The following is a 22,559-nucleotide window of genomic DNA, read 5'->3' on the forward strand; positions in this document are numbered from 1 at the left end:
CCGAGTGTGAAACTCGCGAGGAGGGGAACATTCCGTATCGTTTCAAAATTCACAATTCACATCGTCAAATCCCGCCGGCAGGCAAGTTTTCGTTACACCAGCCCTTCCCCCCAACATGCTTGGTCAATTTTCGGCAACATACAGTTGAATGTTATAGTCATGTCCAGTGGCGTTTCTACATTATGGGCAGGTGGGGCAGTGCCCCACCAGACCCACGAGATGGCGCTGTTGAGCAGAAGGCTCAATCCATTCCTACTTCGTGGCAAACTATATATATATATTTTTATATGCAAAGTAGCGTACATATTTATGTGAATAAACTTGACTCACAAGCATTATAGCCTTGTTTTGGAGTAATTTGATTCGTGTGTTCTACTGCCTGTGTGCTTGCTTGAATGAACGTTATGTCTATATTTCCGTTTCCTGTTTCCGGAGGGGCAAAGACCCACGCTGCCCCACCGTTACCATAGAAACACCAATGAGCGCGAACCACACCGGCCAAAGTTAACATTGAGGCTAGGGGCAATTTCAAATTTGCCCCTAGACGTTAACTGCGTAATCTACGTATTCTACGTAATGTAGACTGGGATAATGCGAAACCTGCGAGAACTCTACCCCGAGACTAAGCAAAAAAACATACAGTGAGAGTGAGATCTGAGTTACAGGAGACTTACAGAAGAGTTCGCTATCGGTAGATTTTACAAAATTTTGAAAGAGTTTTTTAATGAATGAATAACGATGAATAACGTAGATTATTTGCTGAGGGTGCAATTCAGCACATTGCCGCAGGAAGAAAAATTAGAAATAAAACGTTTGGGACCACACAGACCAGACGACTTCATTCTGAACCAGCCTGGTGAGAAAACGAACCGAAATTTCAAGATGGAGTGGTTTGAAAGAAAGACATGGCTAACTGCGAGCACAACAAAAAGAGAACTGTTTTGCGTTCCATGCCTTCTTTTTGGAAATACCACTAACGCAGACTCAGTTTGGACCACTGATGGCTTTAAAGACCTGAAGCATCTGGCGGAAAGAACGGTAAAGCATGAAAGTAGCAGGAGATGGAGCTGAAGGAGATCGTCTTTTTTGTTAATAAATTATGGAAGTTATTGAAGCTATGTGTCTGTCTAATTGTTTTACTTTAATGCCATATTATAGTGCGTACCATGTTGGCGCTCTGAGATTCTTTGGAAAGAATAGTGCGTTTAAAATATAATGCAATATTATTATTATTATTATTATAGGCAACATCTTTGTGTCGTACTGAGCGCTAAAGCATGTGAAATGTATTTGAAATAGGATGTCTGCTCCCTGCTGGCACTCAAAATGCAGCCCATAGTATACCTGACCTGGTCAGGTATACTATACTCTGGTCTATATACGTAGGCCTACTGTTATAATAATCAGCTACCTCTATTTTTGTGACGTAATATGACGTCATATAAATTTGCCCCACCAGAAATTTCAGGCTAAAATCGCCACTGGTCATGTCATACACCGTTTGAAAGCTTAGAATCTCCGGAATGTCATCCAATGTCAACCATACGGTGGAATAAATATGTTTAGCGAATATTGATCAAAAATATCCTAGTGTCTTTGGTCAAAATAGCACCCCTCAACCTCCTCCTCCCTTGGTGCATTCTAACTTTATCGTCGTTGTGGATATCCTTAGCAATGCGTTGATACTTCATGTTGGGTCTTGAAAGTTCATAAGAGTCCGCCGAAATCGAATATCAATATTATTTTAGTCTAATTACATTATATGCACAAGCCATACAAAGCAGCCGAAAAATAGAAAACCGAAACGCTGCAATGTTTTTTTGTAGAAAACTGCGATTCAGGGTTTGAATTCCGCTATTGTCGTCTGATTCATGGAATCCATTGTGTTCGCCAGGGTCTCACGGTGACATACCAGATAGCAAAAGTCTTTTTGGCCAAAACTGGCATGCCATTTTGGTAAAGCTTTGGAATGATGTACGGCCCAAATTTGGGCCAAATTAGGCATGCCAAAAGAAAAACTAAAGGAGGCCAAAACTCAGCCAAAACCAATTTTGGAATACCAAAATGTAGCCAGAAGTATCCCAAAGTTTCAGAATGTTTCAGAATGCGCCACACTGTATCTTTGGCATCAGCTCCCCCTGCCAATCCAAGAGTGATAACCTATAAAAATAAAAAACATGAACCAGTAGCATTATTTAGCCAAAAGAAAAGTAGCCTACCATTATTTGTATAAATCATTCAGCATTACCATTAATTATACCACGGTCTGGGGCAATACTCGATTCTGATTTGCTGCAGGGTGTGCATTAACTCCTGATATACGGACACCTGATAAGTAGTTCCCTCAAATTGTCTGTTCACAGTTCTCAATTAATGCGCTAGCTGGCGATCGTATCAGCCTGTCTTTAAAACGAGAGTTAAAACGAATTGTGAAAAATTAAGTAAACTGTAATCAGACAACACGGTATATGCTTTACGCCTCGTTTCCACATACGTACATTCTCGTATGCGATCCAACCGTCTCCGACCGAAAGTCCATTCATTCCTATGTGATTCTCCGTAATGTCTGTTTTTCCTCCGAGACTCTAAAATTTCTGTCCGGTATGTCCGTAATATACGTTCAAAAAATTTAACTTTCGCCGTCGTTTTACGGAGATACCGTATGAAAGTTTTTATGTTTTTCACAATACTTGTAAGTACCTGGCAGGCCAAACTCCTCACCGATCTCTTTCCAAGCCTGGTTGGTTTTGTTTTTATCTCTGTATATGTCGATCCTCATGTTCCAAAGTACCGTCTCCTAAAAACGGCCATTATCATACGCTCCCACATCTTTTGTCTCATCTCATTTTCGTCCGCTTATCCGGGGTCGGTCGCGGGGGGAGCAGCTCAAGCAGGGGGCCCCAGACTTCCCTTTCCCGGGCCACATTGACCAACTCTGACGGGGGGATCCCGAGGCGTTCCCATGCCAGTGTTGAGATATAATCTCTCCACCTAGTCCTGGGTCTTCCCCGAGGTCTCCTCCCCACTGGACGTGCCTGAAACACCTCCCAAGGAAGGCGCCCAGTGGGCATCCTTACCAGATGCCCGAACCACCTCAGCTGACTCCTTTCTAAGTAAAGGAGCAGCGGCTCTAATCCGAGTTCCTCACGGATGGCTGAGCTTCTCACCCTATCCCTAAGGGAGACGCCAGCCACCCTTCTGAGAAAACTCATCTCGGCCGCTTGTACCCGCGATCTCGTCCTTTCGGTCATCACCCAGCCCTCGTGACCATAGGTGAGGATAGGAACGAAGATCAACCGGTAGATCGAGAGCTTTGCCTTGCGGCTCAGCTCTCGTTTCGTTACAACGGTGCGGTAAAGCGAACGCAATACCGCCCCCGCTGCTCCGATTCTCCGGCCAATCTCACGCTCCATAGTACCCTCACTCGCGAACAAGACCCCGAGGTACTTGAACTCCTTCACTTGGGATAAGGACTCATTTCCTACCCGGAGTAAGCAATCCATCGGTTTCCTCCTAACATCTTTTGTCCGTAAATAAATTCATGCCCGTACGTAAAACACTAGCGACTCCTCCCGTAAATTTACGGAAGCACGGATACGAAAAACATACGTATGTGGAAACGAGGCGTTAAGGTACGAACACACCAAACGCGTACCCCGCGTATAGACGCGTATAAAATCGGCAATTTTTCCATAGGGAACCATTGGTTTACGTGCGTATGAGCTGCGTATATGCGTTACATGCGCTAACGCAAAATTTTTCCCGCGTTAGCGGCGTATGAGCTGCGTATATATACGCGCGTACATATACGCGCGTACGCGAGGAGTTCAAAAAATTTAACTTTTTACGCTCATGCGCATGACGATTAGCCGCGTTGCCCAATCAGCATTGAGCTTGACCCGACGTCACTGGCAGAGAGTAGTCCTGAAGGCCTGGTTCTGACGGCCTTGTTTCATATTAATCGGCGATAATCGCATAGTTTTTTCTGAGTTAACAATCATTTTGGCCAGGTGTTTTTCAGCACTGTAGCCTATATAATACTAAACTTTTGGGTTTTCCTTTGATAGGCGCGTTGAGCGGAGGAGCGGGCGAATCTGCTGTTTAGTGTAGCCTACCCGCGCGTGTGTGTGTGTGTGTGTGTGTGTGTGTGTGTGTGTGTGTGTGTGTGTGTGTGTGTGTGTGTGTGTGTGTGTGTGAACGAGAATGTCAGGGAGAAAGAGGGCTATGAGGAGATGAATGAACGGCACGATATTTATATTTAAATATCGCAAAAAAAAGAAGCGGAATCAATTTGGTGCTCAGTGTTGATTCTGTGGCGCAGTGCCACACATTGTTCTATGTATGGGAAACTAAGGAAATCAAAAGCAGCTCACCAATTCCTGACGAAGGTCCCACTGGCTTGCCAGGTCGCCCTCCTGGGCCTCCAGAGCGTTTGTCCCCTAGTGGAAAATAGGCAGTATGCCTGGAGGTGGTGGACATCCTCTGACCTCCCTGGGTGTTTCTGTGGAGGTCTTGGATCATCCGTATCATGGTCTTTTGCTGGTCCATCAGGATTTGTTGGTTAACCAACAGGTCACGCAGAAGAGCTGAAAAAGAAAAAAATAAACATTTAGTCGGCCTATAAAAAGGCAGTTTTAAATCCTCAACGCATGTATTTTTGTATGTACATTCATATTTATTTATGTATGTATCTATTTATCTATTCTATTCCAAGGATATATACTCATATATATATCACTCATATATCAAGTAAAGGCTGGAGGAGTGTAACACATTAATTCTTACTTCCACACATTTGATCACAGCCTCCCTTCTGAGTCCCTGTCCCTGGACTGACAGACTGGCCCTGATAAGGTGTCCCTACCATCACCTCCTCTGACCCTGTCTCTGCCATGTCACCTCCACCATAACTCGTGCCAATTGCTTGGCGAAGGGTTGACCCCAGGGTCATTAAGTGCTGGAGGTGGGCGTAAAAATATATTGTTATTATGAATTGCTATTATTTCAACTTAGTTTTCAATTCTGATTGCCTAGTTTATTAGTGAACAACAATTTACTTATTTTATCATCTATCATCTCCACTAAAAAAGCGAAATTAAATTACTACTGCAATTCTACTACCTGAAAACCCTGAGGCTGCTCATTGTTCACAGGGACCTCATAACACCCACTTTGCGTGGGCTGCGCTACTATGAAGCGCCTGAAGTTGGACGGTCCAGAGATAGCAGGGGCCTTAGGGAGGTTTTGGAAGGCCTGTTTCTTTGGTGGACTGCAGGGGTCTTGACTTTCAAAGTCCATTCGGACGTGTCTACTTGGCCTTTATTAGAGACAGACAAAACAAAAGACAAATACATGAGTTCATAAAGAGACTGGCTTTGCACAAATATGTTGGAACAAAAGGCACTTAAAGCATAAAAGTCATACTTGATTTTTCTTTTGGGTCTCCGGTCTGTTGTTGGGTCTTCGGCCTCTGATGCCAAATCAGTCTGGTTTTGAGCCAGTGGCAGCTTCTGGCGACACTCCAGATAGTTATCTGTTGAACAGAACTCGAATTTAGGATTGTATTAATGATATCATGATGACTGATCAGTTAATTATTTAAGGATAAAAAAAATCCCTGGCATTGTCGAATAGAGGCCAGGTATCCTGGGGCTCTTCCAGCTGCCTTATGGCCCGATTGACTCCCTCAGCCTTGTGGGGGGGCCACCTGCATGCCCCATTATTGTACCATTGCGTTGGCACAACCTCCACCTCCTCGGAATTGTCAAAGCAGACAACGGAAAACATAGTAGCTGGTCTTCTGCATGAGAATAAAAATCAAACTCTGTGTAGCCCTGTGCTATACTTTCCTTTAATTTTCTTTAAGTTAAAAGGTGTTAATAAATGTTTAATGATTTTGAATGCATTATGCAGAATGTTTTATTATCCTATGGCCTGTATTTTATTTTCATTTGAGTATGTACGTTTTGGTTGTTTTCTTAATGTGACCTTTGAACCGGAGGGTTAAAAGGTTGGAAGCTCGGCAGCTGAAGGGGTGTGAACCAGGAAGAGTACGGACGGCTAGTCCGAGCTCGTGATCCAATTATACCAATTATACCTACATGCGATTGATACTCTGTCTAGAAAATGGACTAGAGGTATACTGTTCCGGTTGTCGGATAGATAACCACCAGATCAGCGATCGGGGATGTGCTTCTGAGGTTTCTGGAGATGCTGAGCCTGCCTCCAGACGTGGACGCGGCAGAAGGCTGAGTGCGGTCGGTTTGGATAAAACTCCTGCGTGGACCAGTCGACCCGAGGACCGCGACTGTCTGATCGCTTCCACACGCACACACACACACCCCGCCAAGTGAGGTGAAAGGTACATTTGATTGTTTGTTTGTTTGCTCCTGTGAGTGAAGCGGCCGTTCTGTTTTTGGCCTCCACGTACCCAAGCGACGACACAGGCCTGCAACGTGGGGATAAATAGTTCGTGCCGGCATAGGACTGCATTTTGCTTTCAACATTTCCAAAATGCATGTGATTTCATGTGTGAATTGATTTACCTGTTTTCTTGTGTGAATTGATTTACCTGTGGGTCGATGCACTGAATGATTCTTGTTAACGTGTTAATTCAATGAAACCATCTTTCATAGTAACTTATGTGTGTTTTATTGTCATTACCATGCAGTGATTCCTATACATTGGGGGTTTAGTTCTACAAGACACTACAATACAACTAAACATAAAATCGGGTAGATTACCACATATAGCGTGTGGTCAGTTTAGTGTGAACTTGGGAGCGTCCCAATTAACTTTTGGGTTAATTAGAATATCATGTTCATAGCCATGGCATGGGGGCGCTACATAAAATGGGGGCTCGTCCGGGATTTTCTGTGTTTGTAGTGTTTTGGAATCCTTTTTGTTGTCGTAGTCATATTGTCTTATTGTTAGGTAAGCACGTCGTTTGCGCTTAAAGAAGATTGTAATTTAGCCATGGAGGATCCATCAAATTATAAAGCCTGGCAGCAAACAGAGCTTCTGAAGTGGTGCAGTAGTGAGGGCATTAACCCTAAGCATGGCATATTGGTTATCGGTGTACGTGAAGATCTTGAAGTGGGCCAAATTGAAGATGTCCTACATACTGTGCGATGTTGGGGACGTGTCCGAGTACGGGGGAGGAAATTCAGCAGTGAGGCTGGTGGCCTTTCTTTGTGAATGCAAAGAAGAGGTTGTTTCAAGTTGGGTTCCCCCGGAGGTGAGGCCTGCTGATGGTGACGATGTATGGAAGATTGTGAATGCTAATGGAACTCCTGCTGCTCCTGATGATTTTTCAGAGAAGTTGAAAATCTTCTTAGCAACTGAGGGGAAATCAGTAGCTGATTTAGAAGGTTTTTGCACTCCGTCAGTTCCCCCTGGCGGGACTTCAGATGCAGTTCTCCAGTCTTTAGCTGATGCTATCAGTCGAGCTAATAAAGGCCAGACTGAGAGTCATAGTTATCGCCGGCTTAGGATTTTCTCCGGTAGCATTCCCACCCCGGCTGGGGAGGAATCATTGGATTACTGGTTAGAACAGGCGACACTGATGGTCCAAGAAAGCGAATGGCCTGAGCAGGAAAAGAAACGCAGAATCATTGAGAGTTTGAGGGGTCTTGCTGTAGAGGTAGTGAGGTCCTTGCGCCTTAGTAGACCCCGTGCCAGCCCTGAAGAGTATTTGAATGCACTAGATAATGCGTTTGGGTCTGCAGAGTCTGGTGACGACCTCTATTTCTCTTTTCGCCTCATACAGCAGAAGGCTGGTGAGAAGTTGTCTGACTATGTCCAGAGGCTTGAACCTATTCTGGCTAAGGTGGTTAAGAAAGGTGGTATTTCAGACCGAGACAAAGACCGAGTGAGGGTTGAACAGCTGCTTCGTGGGGCAATCGGTTCTGATTGGATGCTGCTAAGAATGCGTTTAAATGAAAGAAAGGTCTATCCTCCTAATTTCCTAGATTTATTTACCGAGATCAGAACGGAGGAAGAACATGACCGGACACGGCAAAGAGTGAATACCCGTGTTCGAAGTGTTGCTGCACGAGATGAATCTGCAGAGAATAACACTGACATTGTGGAGGAACTGAAGGCTGACTTCAAAGCTCTTAAAACCTATGTGTCTGAGATGAATAAGAGGCCATCCTTCGGTGAGGGGGAGTGTGATGTTCATGCTTTAGCATCCCAGTCATTCCAGTCAGGCAAGGACGGAGCTGACGAGGTTGCTTTGCGAAAGAAAGTTAACAGATTAGAAAAGAAGTGGAAGGCTAAAGGCGGGGATGTAGCTGAGCAGCAGGTTGCAGCTGCTGCTGTTGGGATGAATACTGCTGAGCGTGGGTCTTCTGCACGATCGCAGAGGTTTAGGAGTGATGGTGACCGTTTCTGTTACCGGTGTGGGGAGGACGGTCATATCGCCACTAAGTGCTCGTCTCCTGAAAATGAGAAAAGAGTTATTAGGAGGCTTATTGCTTCACTTAATAAAGCCAAAAGAAACTGCTTTCCTGACAGTGATTTTAAGGATGACACAACGCACGCTTCAGTCAGAAAACAAGCTGTGCAATCCAAGACAACTGCTACGTTTCCTAAGGGGCTGATTGGTCCGTCGTCTACTATGCAGGTGAAGGTGAATGGGCACCCCTGTACAGTGATTCTGGATAGCGGGTCACAAGTGACGATCATTTTTGAAAAATGGTATGAGGAACACTTGTGGGATGTAACCATCCAACCAGTGTCGGGGTTGGCCATTTGGGGCCTTAGTGATAACAGCTACCCATACTTAGGATATGTTGTAGTCGATATGCAGTTCCCTAAAGAGCTTGTTGGGAAACAAGAAACACTGTCAGTGTTGGCTTTGATTTGTCCTGGACCTAGCACGCCAGATCAGGTCCCTATGATTTTAGGCACCAACGCTAGCTTGTTTCACCGACTTGCTGCTGTGTGCGGCCATCAAAAGAGTGAAACTCTGACTAATACTTTGAACATCAGGGGGTTTGGGCTTGAGAAAGGGATGGTTTCACAGAGTGTTAGCGAAGGGGACCCAGATGAAACTGTCGGTTTGATCAGCTGGATGGGCCCTGGGCAGCTAACCATACCCCCTCTAGAGAGCTGTTGTGTGCCGTGTCAAGTGGACTTATTTCAGTCAGAGCTTGAAGGCATAGTTGTGGTGGAGGCGAGTGATTCCACGCCATTGCCTCAAGGTGTGATGTTGCAGCCTGTGGTAGCCCTAGCTAAGGCTATTAATCCTAAATGTTTCTCTCTGCTACTTCAGAATGAGTCCAAGAAAGAGGTGAGGATACCTTCAGGCACACCGCTAGGGAAAGTGCAGGTGGCTGATTTGGCGACTTCGCCAGGGACTGGTGAGATATCAAGAGAGATGGACCCCAGTCAGATTGATTTTGGTGATTCTCCTATTCCTAGGGAATGGAGAGAGAGACTTACCCAGAAGCTGTGCCGGCGGCGCAAAGTGTTTTCACTCCATGAATGGGAAGTTGGCTTGGCCAAAGGAGTGGAGCATCGCATTCGACTGTCTGACCCCCAACCTTTTCGGGAGAGGTCCAGACGTTTGACGCCTGCTGACATAGAGGATGTGCGTAAGCACCTTAGAGACTTGCTAGCTATAGAAGTGATCAAGGAGTCACGGAGTCCGTACGCATCACCGATAGTGATCGCCAGAAAGAAAAATGGTAGTGTGCGTATGTGCATCGATTACCGAACTCTGAATACTAAGACTATTCCTGATCAATACACCACCCCACGCATCGATGATGCACTGGACTGCTTAACTGGAAGCCGATGGTTCTCCGTTCTTGATCTTCGTAGCGGCTATTATCAAATAGCCATGGCCGAGGAAGACAAGGAGAAAACTGCGTTTATATGTCCTCTCGGCTTCTATCAGTTCGAGAGAATGCCGCAGGGAGTAATGGGGGCTCCTGCGACATTTCAGCGTTTAATGGAGAAGGCCGTAGGGGACATGAACTTGTTACAAGTCCTTGTCTACCTAGATGATTTAATTGTTTTCGGTGCGACTTTGGAGGAGCATGAGGAGAGGTTGATGAAGGTGTTAGACCGTCTCGAGGAAGTGGGTCTTAAGCTTTCAATGGATAAGTGCCAGTTCTGCCAGCCTAGAGTAAAATATGTGGGGCATATTGTGTCGGCTGACGGGATTGCCACCGACCCAGCTAAGGTGGAGGCTGTCACCAAGTGGCCGAAGCCTACTGACTTGAAGTCCCTGAGATCTTTCCTCGGTTTCTGCGGCTATTATCGCAGATTTGTAGCACACTACTCCTCCACAGTTAAGCCATTGACAGACCTGACCAAGGGTTATCCTCCTGTGAGGAAAGGAAAGAAAGTGAGTGTTAAAGACCAACAGCAGTACTTTAAAGAGTCTCAACCGTTTGGCTCAAGATGGACTAATGAGTGTACCAAGGCTTTCCATGAGGTCATTGAGTGCCTCACCAACGCGCCTGTATTAGCTTTTGCGGACCCGAACAAGACCTATGTGTTGCACATTGATGCTAGCCTTAAAGGGTTAGGGGCTGTCTTAAATCAGGTGCATGATGAAGGCCTTAGGCCTATCGCGTTCGCCAGTAGAGGTTTGAGTGCTGCAGAGAAGAGGTATCATATTCATCAGCTTGAGTTTTTAGCCCTTAAATGGGCAGTGGTGGATAAGTTCCATGACTATTTATATGGGGTGAGATTCACTGTGATGACGGACAACAATCCGCTCACCTACGTATTGACAACTGGGAAGCTAAATGCGACAGGGCATAGGTGGCTTGCGGCCCTAGCTACATATGATTTTGAGATCAAATATCGCCCTGGTAAAACTAATGTTGACGCCGATTTGCTTTCCCGGATTTGGATTGACGAGGACACTGAGCCCTGGAAAAAGCTGTCACAGGGTGACGTGAGGGCCATCTGTGGTTATGCACACGTACTGGAGTCACCTGACGGGGAGGTGCGTGTAGCAGATAGACTAGGTATCCCTGCAGAAGGTGTTCCTGAGTTGTATGCTTTTGCAACTCATCTCAATCTGGGTAGTCTGGAACAGTTCACCCGAGAAGAATTGCGAAAAGCGCAACTGGAGGACAGTGTACTCAAGGTGGTTAGAGAGGCCCTGAACACTGGCCAGTGGCCAGCTAATTTAAGCCAGACTGACCCTGAAGTAGGTTTGCTGAAACGTGAGAGTCCGAAATTCAGTGTTGAAGGCGGACTAGTGTACAGAATTACAAACAAAGCCTCCGGAAAAGAAAGACGTCAGTTGCTACTGCCCAAGGAGTTCAGATTGCCTGTGATTCGTGCTTTACATGATGATATGGGACACTTGGGGGTAGAGAGAACTGTAGACCTGGTAAGGGAAAGGTTTTACTGGCCGAAAATGTCTCAGGCTGTTGAGAGATACATAGGTAACTGTGGGAGGTGTGTAACGTGGAAGAGCCCTTGTTCCCGAGCTGCTCCGTTACATCAAATTACCTCTAATGGACCTATGGAGCTGGTTTGTATCGATTTCTTGTCTTTGGAACCAGACTCAAGTGGATATGGTAACATACTCGTCGTTACAGATAATTTCAGTCGCTACGCACAAGCATACCCGACTAAAGATCAAAGAGCAATAACAGTGGCCAAAGTCTTGGTTGAAAGGTTCTTTGTGCATTATGGCCTCCCGGCTCGAATTCACTCGGATCAGGGCCGTGATTTTGAAAGCCGATTGATCAAAGAACTTTTGAGGACGTTGGGGATCCGAAAGTCCAGAACGACTCCCTATCATCCCCAGGGGGACCCCCAGCCTGAACGTTTTAACAGAACGCTGCTTTCAATGCTGGGGACTTTGAGGGACACACATAAGAGACAGTGGAGCCGTCATGTGAGTCAACTAGTGCATGCATACAATAGCACTAAGAGCGATGCCACAGGGTTTTCCCCCTATTACATTATGTTTGGAAGAGAGGCTAGATTGCCAATTGATGTGTGTTTTGGCACTGATAAGCAGGGATCGGTCAGTCATTCACGTTATGTAGAAGAGTTGAAAGAGAACTTACAGAGTGCATATGAACTTTCTGCCAAGTCAGCTACACAAGTTCATTTGCGAAACAAAAGGAACTACGAAAAGGTCATGCGCAACCAAGTTTTAGCCAAGGGGGACAGAGTACTCTTGAAAAATTTGGGCTTGAAGGGAAAGCATAAGTTACAGAGCCGTTGGAACGCTCTACCTTATGTGGTGGTTGAAAAGCTACCTGACTTGCCTGCATACAGAGTCAAGCCTGATAGTGGAATGGGGAAACTTAGAACCCTACACAGAGACAATATTTTGCCTATTGGTGAGCTGGTCCGGATAGCTGATGATGAGCAGGATGCTCCATTGCCGGTCGCAAGATCGGTGACTAGGACTCAAAGAAAATCTGTTTCCCCTAAGAGTCCTAGTTTGAGACAATCAGACCGCTACTTAGTTGATGAGGACACTAGTGATTCTGAATGTGAAATTAGACCTGTTTACAGATGGAGAGCTGAACCTCCTGATTCCTGTACTCGTGGTTTTCAGAGAAGCAGGGACGATGTCATGCCAGTAGTGGACACTGCTGATGAACAACAAACTGCATCTGATCCAGAGGAGAGTGAGGTTGAGTCTGAGGTGATATCAGAGCCTGAACATGTCCTTGCTAATGAGAGTGATGATATTGTTAATACTGGTAACGATGCAGATACCCCTGTTGGACAACGAGGTAGAACTGTATCTGATAAAGATCCAGTTGTATCAGCTGAGGAAGTTGAACCTCAGAGAAATTCTCCTCGACGAGGGAAGAGGTCAATTAAGCCGGTTATTAGGTTAACATATGATGAGGCAGGAAGATCTAAGGACCAGCCTTTGACTGTAGTTCATAGGGGTGTAGTCATAAAAATTGGATAATAAACTAATTTTTCATGCCCGAGTTGGGTCTCATGAGGGCATGAGGACATTTAAGGGGGGGGGGAGAGTGTAGCCCTGTGCTATACTTTCCTTTAATTTTCTTTAAGTTAAAAGGTGTTAATAAATGTTTAATGATTTTGAATGCATTATGCAGAATGTTTTATTATCCTATGGCCTGTATTTTATTTTCATTTGAGTATGTACGTTTTGGTTGTTTTCTTAATGTGACCTTTGAACCGGAGGGTTAAAAGGTTGGAAGCTCGGCAGCTGAAGGGGTGTGAACCAGGAAGAGTACGGACGGCTAGTCCGAGCTCGTGATCCAATTATACCAATTATACCTACATGCGATTGATACTCTGTCTAGAAAATGGACTAGAGGTATACTGTTCCGGTTGTCGGATAGATAACCACCAGATCAGCGATCGGGGATGTGCTTCTGAGGTTTCTGGAGATGCTGAGCCTGCCTCCAGACGTGGACGCGGCAGAAGGCTGAGTGCGGTCGGTTTGGATAAAACTCCTGCGTGGACCAGTCGACCCGAGGACCGCGACTGTCTGATCGCTTCCACACGCACACACACACACCCCGCCAAGTGAGGTGAAAGGTACATTTGATTGTTTGTTTGTTTGCTCCTGTGAGTGAAGCGGCCGTTCTGTTTTTGGCCTCCACGTACCCAAGCGACGACACAGGCCTGCAACGTGGGGATAAATAGTTCGTGCCGGCATAGGACTGCATTTTGCTTTCAACATTTCCAAAATGCATGTGATTTCATGTGTGAATTGATTTACCTGTTTTCTTGTGTGAATTGATTTACCTGTGGGTCGATGCACTGAATGATTCTTGTTAACGTGTTAATTCAATGAAACCATCTTTCATAGTAACTTATGTGTGTTTTATTGTCATTACCATGCAGTGATTCCTATACATTGGGGGTTTAGTTCTACAAGACACTACAATACAACTAAACATAAAATCGGGTAGATTACCACATATAGCGTGTGGTCAGTTTAGTGTGAACTTGGGAGCGTCCCAATTAACTTTTGGGTTAATTAGAATATCATGTTCATAGCCATGGCATGGGGGCGCTACATCTGTTAACCAGTTTAACCCTACTGCCTTGCCTGCCTAACCTACACAAATTTAACAACAAGAACGATTCCAAAATAACTGAACATATTGACAAATCAATAAATGCAGGTTTTACCGAGTGTGTGTGGGTGTGTGTGTGTGTGTGTGTGTGTGTGTGTGTGTGTGTGTGTGTGTGTGTGTGTGTGTGTGTGTGTGTGTGTGTGTGTCAGCCTCTCGCAAATTATGTTCTGCTCTCGCGCGCGAATTTAGTTTTGGCACTATGGGGGAGGGAACCAAGGGAGGGCGGGCTTTCCTATGATTGGCCGTTTCTGAAGCGCGATATTTGATTGACAGCCCTCCTCAGATTAAATTCTGAATTGTACAGTAAATGGCTGAAACGATAGTTACGTATTGTAACTCTAGATTCTATGATTATAGGCGCAGCCTTTTAAGTGTCGGCCTCATTGTCCTTTAAATAGCTGAAGAAAAGCTGTTTATTGGGAGCAGAACGTCCGCCGGCGCCCGACTATATCTGCGAAATGCGGACGTCGTTGAGGCACGCCGCACGCGGACGTAATTGAGGCCCACGCTGTTGGTGGGCAAATTTTTCAGTGCTACGGCTCACGCCTAGGGATAACCCAATAGATGGATAGATACTTTATTAATCCCGGGGGAAATTCGAGTATCCAGTAGCAGCCGAAAACATACATAAAAACAGTGCAGATGGATGTGCAAAGATACAGATGTAAATAAATAAATATAAATAAATAAATAAATAAAATGTCCATTGTTGTTGTCTATTGTCCTCCCTGCCTTTACTGGGAGCTGTTGTACAGTCTGATGGCCAGGGGGAAAGGGGACGAAAGAGTTTTTTAGTAAATTAGTGGAGCTGGACTGGGACAGCAGTCAGCCACTGAAAACACTCCTCTGCCTGGTGAAGGTGTCATGCAGAGGGTGGTGGGTGTTGTCCAGGATGGACAGCAGTTTGTCCAGGGTCCTTCTCTCTGCCACTGTCACCAGAGAGTCCAGCTCTGTGCCCACTACTGAGCCAGCACTCCTCACCAGTCTGTCCATTCGACCAGCGTCTCTCCTCCTGCTGCTTCCTCCCCAGCAAACCACAGCATAAAAGAGCACGCTGGCCACCACAGACTGGTAAAACATCTGCAGTAGTTTTTTGCAGATGTTGAAGGACCTCAGCCTTCTCAGGAAGTACAGACGGCTCTGCCCTTACCTGTATAAAGCTTCCATATTTGCTGTCCAGTCCAGCTTGTCGTCCAGCTGCAGTCCCAGATATTTATAGGTCCTGACCACCTCCACATCGACCCCCTCGATGGACACGGGTTGGAGATGTGGTTTCTTCCTTCTGAAGTCCACCACCATCTCCTTGGTCTTAGAGGAGTTCAGCTGCAGATGGTTGGACCTGCACCACCTCACAAAGTCCTCAACCAGGCTCCTGTACTCCCCCTCCCTTCCATCCTTGATACAGCCAACTATCGCAGTGTCGTCTGAGTATTTCTGCACATGGCAGAGCCCAGAGTTATGCTGGAAGTCGGATGTATACAAGGTGAAGAGGACGGGAGAGAGCACGGTGCCTTGTGGTGCTCCGGTGCTGCTGACCACAGTGTCTGATGTGCAGCCCTTCAGTCTAACGTATTGTTGTCTCTCTGTGAGGTAGTCCGTAATCCATGTAACCAGGAGTGGGTCCACTCTCATCTCTGTCAGCTTGTCTCTCAGCAGGAGCGGCCGGATGGTGTTGAAGGCGCTGGAGAAATCAAAAAACGCGATCCTCACAGCGCCGCTCTCCCTGTCCAGATGAGAGTGGGCCCTATGGAGCAGATAGAGGATGGCATCCTCCACACCCACCTTCTCCTGGTATCCAAACTGCAGTGGATCTAGTGCGTGGTGGACCTGGGGTCTGAGGACATGGAGCAACAGCCGTTCAAATGTCTTCATAATGTGTGATGTCAGTGCTACTGGTCTGAAGTCACCCGGCTCCCTGGGGTGTTTTTTCTTAGGAACCGGGATGAGACATGAAGTCTTCCAGAGCACTGGGACCCTCCCCAGCTGCAGGCTCAGGTTGAAGACATGCTGGAGTGGCTACCCCAGTTCAGCAGAACAGGCTTTAAGCATCCTTGGACACACTCTGTCCGGGCCTGCTGCTTTCCTTGGATGAAGCCTCCTCAGCTCTCTGCTCACCTGATCCTTGGTGATGGTGGTGGGGAGGGGGGTTGAACTGTCCATGGGTGTGGAGGGTGGGGGTGGTCTGCAGTCTGAGCGATAGCCTTAAAAGGCTGCGCCTATACTCATAGAATCTAGAGTTACAGTACGTAACTATCATTTCAGCCATTTACTGTACAATTCAGAATTGAATGAGGAGGGCTGTCAATCAAATATCGCGCTTCAGAAACGGCCAATCATAGGAAAGCCCGCCCTGCCTTGGTTCCCTCCCCATAGTGCCAAAACTAAATTCGCACGCGAGAGCAGAACATCATTCGCGAGAGGCTGTTATTGCGCGCGCAGAGGTAATTTGCGCGCGCGCAGTTAATATCTACGCGTGTGAAATAATATAATGCGCCCGAATGCATCTTTTATCACATTAGTGAATTATGGCGCTAATGTGTCGCCATAGTCGCCGGCCCTCCACTGCGCGTCGGGCCGAACAACGCCCCTTAACAGTGGTATAATGAGCACATACCACAGCCTGTCGTGATCTTTTGCTTAATTCTATTCCGCATATAAATCTATACGGATCAGATGTGTCCATGTAAAGTTAAACGCGGCTACTGTTGAGCCTACTATTTATTTTAACTGTCTCTGCATATTTCCCACGGACCCACCGGTATAGTGCGTACTCATTAGCCTAGCCTGCTCGACTTTAATCGACATAGGTTTCGAAGGTAGCGCGGATAGACTCAGGATTTACCATAGCCTATTCTAATACACCTTTATACACTTTAAATGCAAGGCGTATTATCCACAAGAAATAGGCTAGAATATATTCTAGCTAGAGAGGAAATATTTATAATGATCGGCTCGCTGCATTTGCCTGCTCTATATCCAACCATAGACCTACATACATTTAGTAATTTAGCAGAAGCTTTAACGTACAGTAGGCTATAAGCTATTAAATGTAACGCTGTGGAGTGCATGACCAGGGCGTTTCAAACAGATAAAACGACTATGAGTAAGTTCATGTGATTAATAACAATATCTATTTTTAGAAAGAGAATAAATGTAGGCTATGCAACTTACCTTAAGGTATCACGCCGGCAAACTGATGTTGGAGGGCTCTTCTCTGGGCATAAATCTTCAAAATTCCCGGGCTTGGCGCAGCCTTAAGGCAAGCCAGATAGATGCCAAAGCGCACCCGTAATGCCGCTTTTCCACTGCATGGTACCAGCTCGACACGACTCGACACGACTCGACTCAGCTCGCATTTTTTGCGTTTCCACCGCGGTACCATGGTATCTGGTACCTGAAGTGGCTGCTTTTTCTAGTACCTACTCGCTCTAGGTTCCAAGCGAGCTGAGCCGATGCTAAAAGGTGACGTCGGCAGACGGCCGGCGACTGATTGGCCAGAGAGTGTGACGAAGTCACGAGAGCGACATGGCAACCATGCTGGTAACATCCATAGCAGCGCCGCAGCCAACATGTTCCACTTCTCCAACTTCTTCAACATGCCAGCTAATAATAGTAATGCGATCGATGTCCTCCATTGTTATGTGGGTTCTGTCCATGTGTGGGTTGCGTATGTGTTGTTTGCGTCGCGTACACAAATACGTCACGGCCCTTTCGCGCAGCCGACCCCGCCCACGTCCAGGAGGTACTATTTGCGGTGGAAAAGCACCCGTGCTGCTACCGTGTCGAGTCGTGTCGTGTCGAGTCGTGTCGAGTCGAGCTACATGTGCGGTGGAAAAGCGGCATAAGTCATGAAATGCATTCCCGCTCATCACCTTGTCGGCTGGTTAACCAGACATAAGCCATAAGCGCACCCAAAGTCATGATCTGCAGTCCCGCTCATCCCTTTGTCGGCTGGTTAACCAGACATGAGCCATAACTCAGCCAGAATAACTGTACGTCCACACCAGGAGCGACCAAAGCGTCAAAGACGCTTTGGTCGCTCACAAAGTTTCGCTGCGAATTTTTCTGTTCGCTTTGGTCGCTCAAGTCGCTCATGACGTACAATTCAATTATGCAGACGCATTTAAAGGAGCCGTATGCGTTTAGTAGGCCCTACAGACAGCCATATCAAATAATGAACTCTCCCATACACCTTGGCCATATTGCCGAGACGGTTTTGCTTGTTCGATAAAGTGCTTCGACAACAAGTAGGACAGTGATTCCCCCCAATATAAAAAAAATCCTAAAATGTAGGCTAATTACAACCGAGAACAAAAAACCCTGCGTGCTGTAGTAGTTAAAATATGTTTCACTGATCTGGATCTGCAAATCATGATCTGCACTCATTCGTCGCATTCAAAACAAATAGACGCACATGGCTAATTTGCATACGTGCACAGGACTGGTTGGCTCCGCAAGGCAAATAATGGAACATATCAATCTATCTATCTAGGCCTTTCTGTCTATCTATCTATCAACGCGTGTCTAGTTTTAATGTGATGTATTGTGTGTATGTCCAGTCAGACTTGTTCTGTGTGGTCTTGTAGGCTACTGTCCTGTGTGGGCCGAACCACCTAAATGGATTCCCGACGATTTGTGTCGTTTGGTATTATAAAGACTTGACTAGGCTATCTATCTATCTAGACTATTTAATTAACAATTATTCACCTCAGGCTCCGTGAATAGTGGGGAATAGAGGGATAAAAGACAAGAGATATATCCCTTGTCATTTATCCCTCGTCTTGTCGATTAGTTTGTTTATGTGACGATTTCAAAAACTTTTTTGGTTTTGTTTAAAGCATGCTACACGCGATTGGTTGGTTAGATTGGTGGCATGGAGAGCAAATTAAAATGATTCCCGTTTAAATACGAACGTTCTAGATGTAGCCTATAAATACTCCCGCTTATCATCACTTGATATCCAAACCACTATGGCGTTTCGATCTCTGAACTGAAAAAGGGTTGGGTCGCGGGTACCCAGTTACAGCCGCGATTAATACTTCAGCCGACATTTTGTTCAGTGAGTGAATAAAGGTAGGTAGGAACCAAAGTGCCTGCCGATGTTCCCTGGGATCCACGCAAGCGAAGAGCGTCTACATTCCGATTGGCTGTCAGTGTTTGGCCGCTGAAGCGAATAATAGTCATTTGCATAAAGTTAAAAAGTTTTTAACTTCTTTTTGACGCTGCTCAACTTTGGCCGCTGGTAGCGTTGGTCGCTTTGGTCGCTTTGGTCGCTCTTGCCCATAGAAAGTGAATGACTTCCGGCAATTTGGTCGCTCAATTCGCTTCTGGTGTGGACGTACAGTAACGTGGCGCCCTTTATTTATTATGGCAGATCATAATTAAGCCACAGGTCTCCCACACATCTTAGAGGAGCTTCTCATGTGCCAAAACAAGCCCAAAGAGGCCAAATGTATGCCTAAACAAAGCCAAAATGATTTGCTATCTGCCCTCACACATGTCTGTAAGACCAATACTTCCTTGTTTACAAGCATTACAAGCCAATGAGGCGATCACTATCAAACGGGGCATGTATACTTTGATTGACAGCTACACCAGCAGACAGCAAGGGTCGGGGACGGGCTCACGTGTGGTGGAGAAAACAAATGCGCAAGGGGTGTGCGTCTTCCCCAGAGTGCGAGTGTGAAGCAAGTGGTTGAATTGCGCGCTCGTGTGTGGTTTTATTTTTATTTACTTTTGTGAAGTTACTTCTGTCCCCTCATAATTTAACTAGTTATCTATTATTATTTATTATAATTAATAATAAGGAGGTCACAGCAGCATTATTTTATCTTGACTTTGGCTTGATTTTTTTTTACTGTTTATTTTTATTCAGGCAAAATCCACTGTATATGGACTCGGACTCTGATGAGCCATCTGGTGAACCGAAGAAACCACGTCTTTCACGCCCACCTGATGTGAGAGTTCCAGCAGCATGGTCCTCACAACTGGCAAGAAATGGTAAGTCACATGCATTGTATGCCCCTTTTGCAGATATGTTTGCAGGTGCCAGTGCAGCAAAACAAACAGCACGTGAGCAATTTCACCATGGTAAGCTCTCAAATAATGGTCAGTAGTCACATAAGCCTCTGTATGTCTTTTGTAAAATAATTTCATTCACTGACTTTTACATTTCTTATTATGTGATTCAGAAACGATGGCAGCATCCGCCAGCGGCGCTGGGCCGTACCACCAGCTGCAGGTCCCACAGAGAGAGGGTATGATGCCATACTTCCAGCAACACTTTTAGTACAGCCGTGGACACAGAACTCCACAATGAAACTGACACATTAGCATGACATAAAATTCATTTTTTTTTATGACCTCCCCCTCTCAAAGTTTTTTTGATGCTTCCAAATATATAAATTAATATCTTTGTTTTTGCAGGTACCAGTATATCCCCATATGGTTCCGTGCACTCCCCATTTCGTGCCCTACAATATGCACAAAACGGTAATGGTTATTTGGTCTTGTTGTAATACCACCGGAAAGGATTTCTGTGTAGGTCTTTATAGTACAGAAATGCATTAAATTAACATGCTGTAAATTACTTGTATTTATAGATGTGACCATGCAAGGTGACAACGGGCAGCTTTTGAAAGGCAAGTCTATTAGAAAATGTTGTGCTATGTAACCACAGAAGTATTTTGCACCTTTTAATCTCATGACAATTTGTTTGACAATTTGTTTTTGCCCTCCAAAAGATGACAAAAATGCTTGCCGAAGTGCTGGTGGTTGTCAATGAACTGTCAAGGGATGTGCAGTTCATCAAGGGTGAATTGGCAGAGGCTAGAATGACCCCATCTTGTGGACCAGGGCCAGCCACAAGCCAAGAGATGTTCCCCATCCAGCTGCCTAACACCAACGAAGATGACTTCAATGAGGCCGAAACGTTGTTGGGAACTGAGCCAGTCCGACAAAAGATGGTAATTTGTTTGATAAACTGAGCTGCATAATGAGACATTCTGCATATTGGGTGGGGCCTTACTGGGCCTTACCGCGCACCCCACCTCCCCCCCCCTTAATCCAACAAAAACAACTTTTTTTGAAAGGTCTGACGATGCTGAACATTGATCAGAATGGTAAGTAAGGGATAATGTAAAGAACGTAATGTTCTTAAACCGTTGGAACACATAATGTAAAGAACATTATCGGGATTTGCCTTGTGAATCAAGTAGAAAGACTTTACATTTTGGTCTCCACTATTTAGGGAAAGCCAATATACCTCTCAAACCATACATTTTCTGAAAGCTTGTGTCGTCTAGATGTTATTAAACATGCAAAGACAGATGTCACACCTGCCCCTAGCTCATGGAGAGTCATGTTCCTGTAATGCATTTCCAATGCATTTCCAATGTATTCCAATGAAACATGTAGTGCAACCCAACATTTTGACTGTTACAATTTTTTATCCATGTTCCGCATGATCGGACCTTTAACACCGGTGTTCCAATTGAGTCACATCAACAGGAAAACTGGCATTGTATTTAAATCCATTTTTCCTCTCATCTCAATAGATTGCCCGCTTGGCCTTGGTGGGAGGCACTAGCTCCACATGTATGGTAAGCAGGATGCTTGCACCGGTTTTGACCAACGGCCTGGCCTGCAAGTTCAATTGGGCAGGAAAAACCTGCACACAAAGGGATGCCAAGCAGCCCTTCAAAGACACAGCCCTGCAAGACTGCATGTTTGGTGAGTTTATCTAAATATTCCTTGCGCTGTTTTGACACAGTAACAGTAATCTGCATTTAAGGCCAAACAAAAGCATTTTCGGTCTCTCTACACATCGTAAGTGTAACTGGACTGTTGACATTTCAATTGCATTAGCACTATTGCACTTTGGGTTATTATTTTTACACTGCCCGGCCAAAAGAAAGTCGCCACCTGAGCAAAAGGTATTGGGCCATTACTGCATGGAACATTATCTTTCAGCTGGCAACAACTTATTTAAACCCAACTGATGCAATGAGTATCTTCTCATTCCTTAAACAACCATTTTGTATTCATGTCTTTCAGTTGCTTCTCGGCAGTGTGACCGCAAACTCACACAGCAGGCCTTCAGCGACATTGTAAAAAATTGGCTACGTTACGCCCCTTGGCGTGCAGGAGGCATCAAGAAAAAGTAGATGTAGGTGAATTTGATATTCCTAATATTCCTAAAAAGCTGTTGCAGAAGTTGCTCTGCAAAGTGTTTCATCATGAGTGCTGAAATGTTGTCTCTGCTTCTCTCCCACAGTGTCCTCTTCATATGGGCTATGGCCCTTGTTGGCCCTGGTTGCAGCCTTTTGTTAAGGGTGTTTCATCCCACCCTTCCCAAAGATGCAAGAACATGTGATTACACTAATTCACCTTTTCTTGTTGGTATCTTTTGTGGTGAAGGCAAGCCTAAGATTCTTTCAGTACCTTGAACAATTTGATTATTTAATTAGTTTTTTCGAATAAATGTTTTTATCCATAGAA

General features: G+C 45.5%; 2 long non-coding RNA genes across 2 annotated transcripts; one reads left to right on the plus strand and one right to left on the minus strand.

Moving 5' to 3' along the window:
* Positions 1–2,095: 2,095 nt before the first annotated feature.
* LOC132453359 (uncharacterized) lies at positions 2,096–5,541 on the minus strand. Its single transcript, XR_009524659.1, has 5 exons — positions 5,425–5,541; positions 5,122–5,317; positions 4,786–4,957; positions 4,374–4,586; positions 2,096–2,160 (listed from the first exon to the last, which is right to left on the minus strand). It is a non-coding gene; the product is annotated as an uncharacterized LOC132453359 (long non-coding RNA).
* Positions 5,542–20,799: 15,258 nt separating this feature from the next.
* Positions 20,800–22,246, plus strand: LOC132453363 (uncharacterized). Its single transcript, XR_009524662.1, has 3 exons — positions 20,800–21,025; positions 21,617–21,791; positions 22,116–22,246. It is a non-coding gene; the product is annotated as an uncharacterized LOC132453363 (long non-coding RNA).
* Positions 22,247–22,559: the final 313 nt, after the last annotated feature.

This window comes from Gadus macrocephalus, chromosome 3 (genome assembly GCF_031168955.1).
Source record: "Gadus macrocephalus chromosome 3, ASM3116895v1".
In the NCBI taxonomy this organism is placed as follows: domain Eukaryota; kingdom Metazoa; phylum Chordata; class Actinopteri; order Gadiformes; family Gadidae; genus Gadus; species Gadus macrocephalus.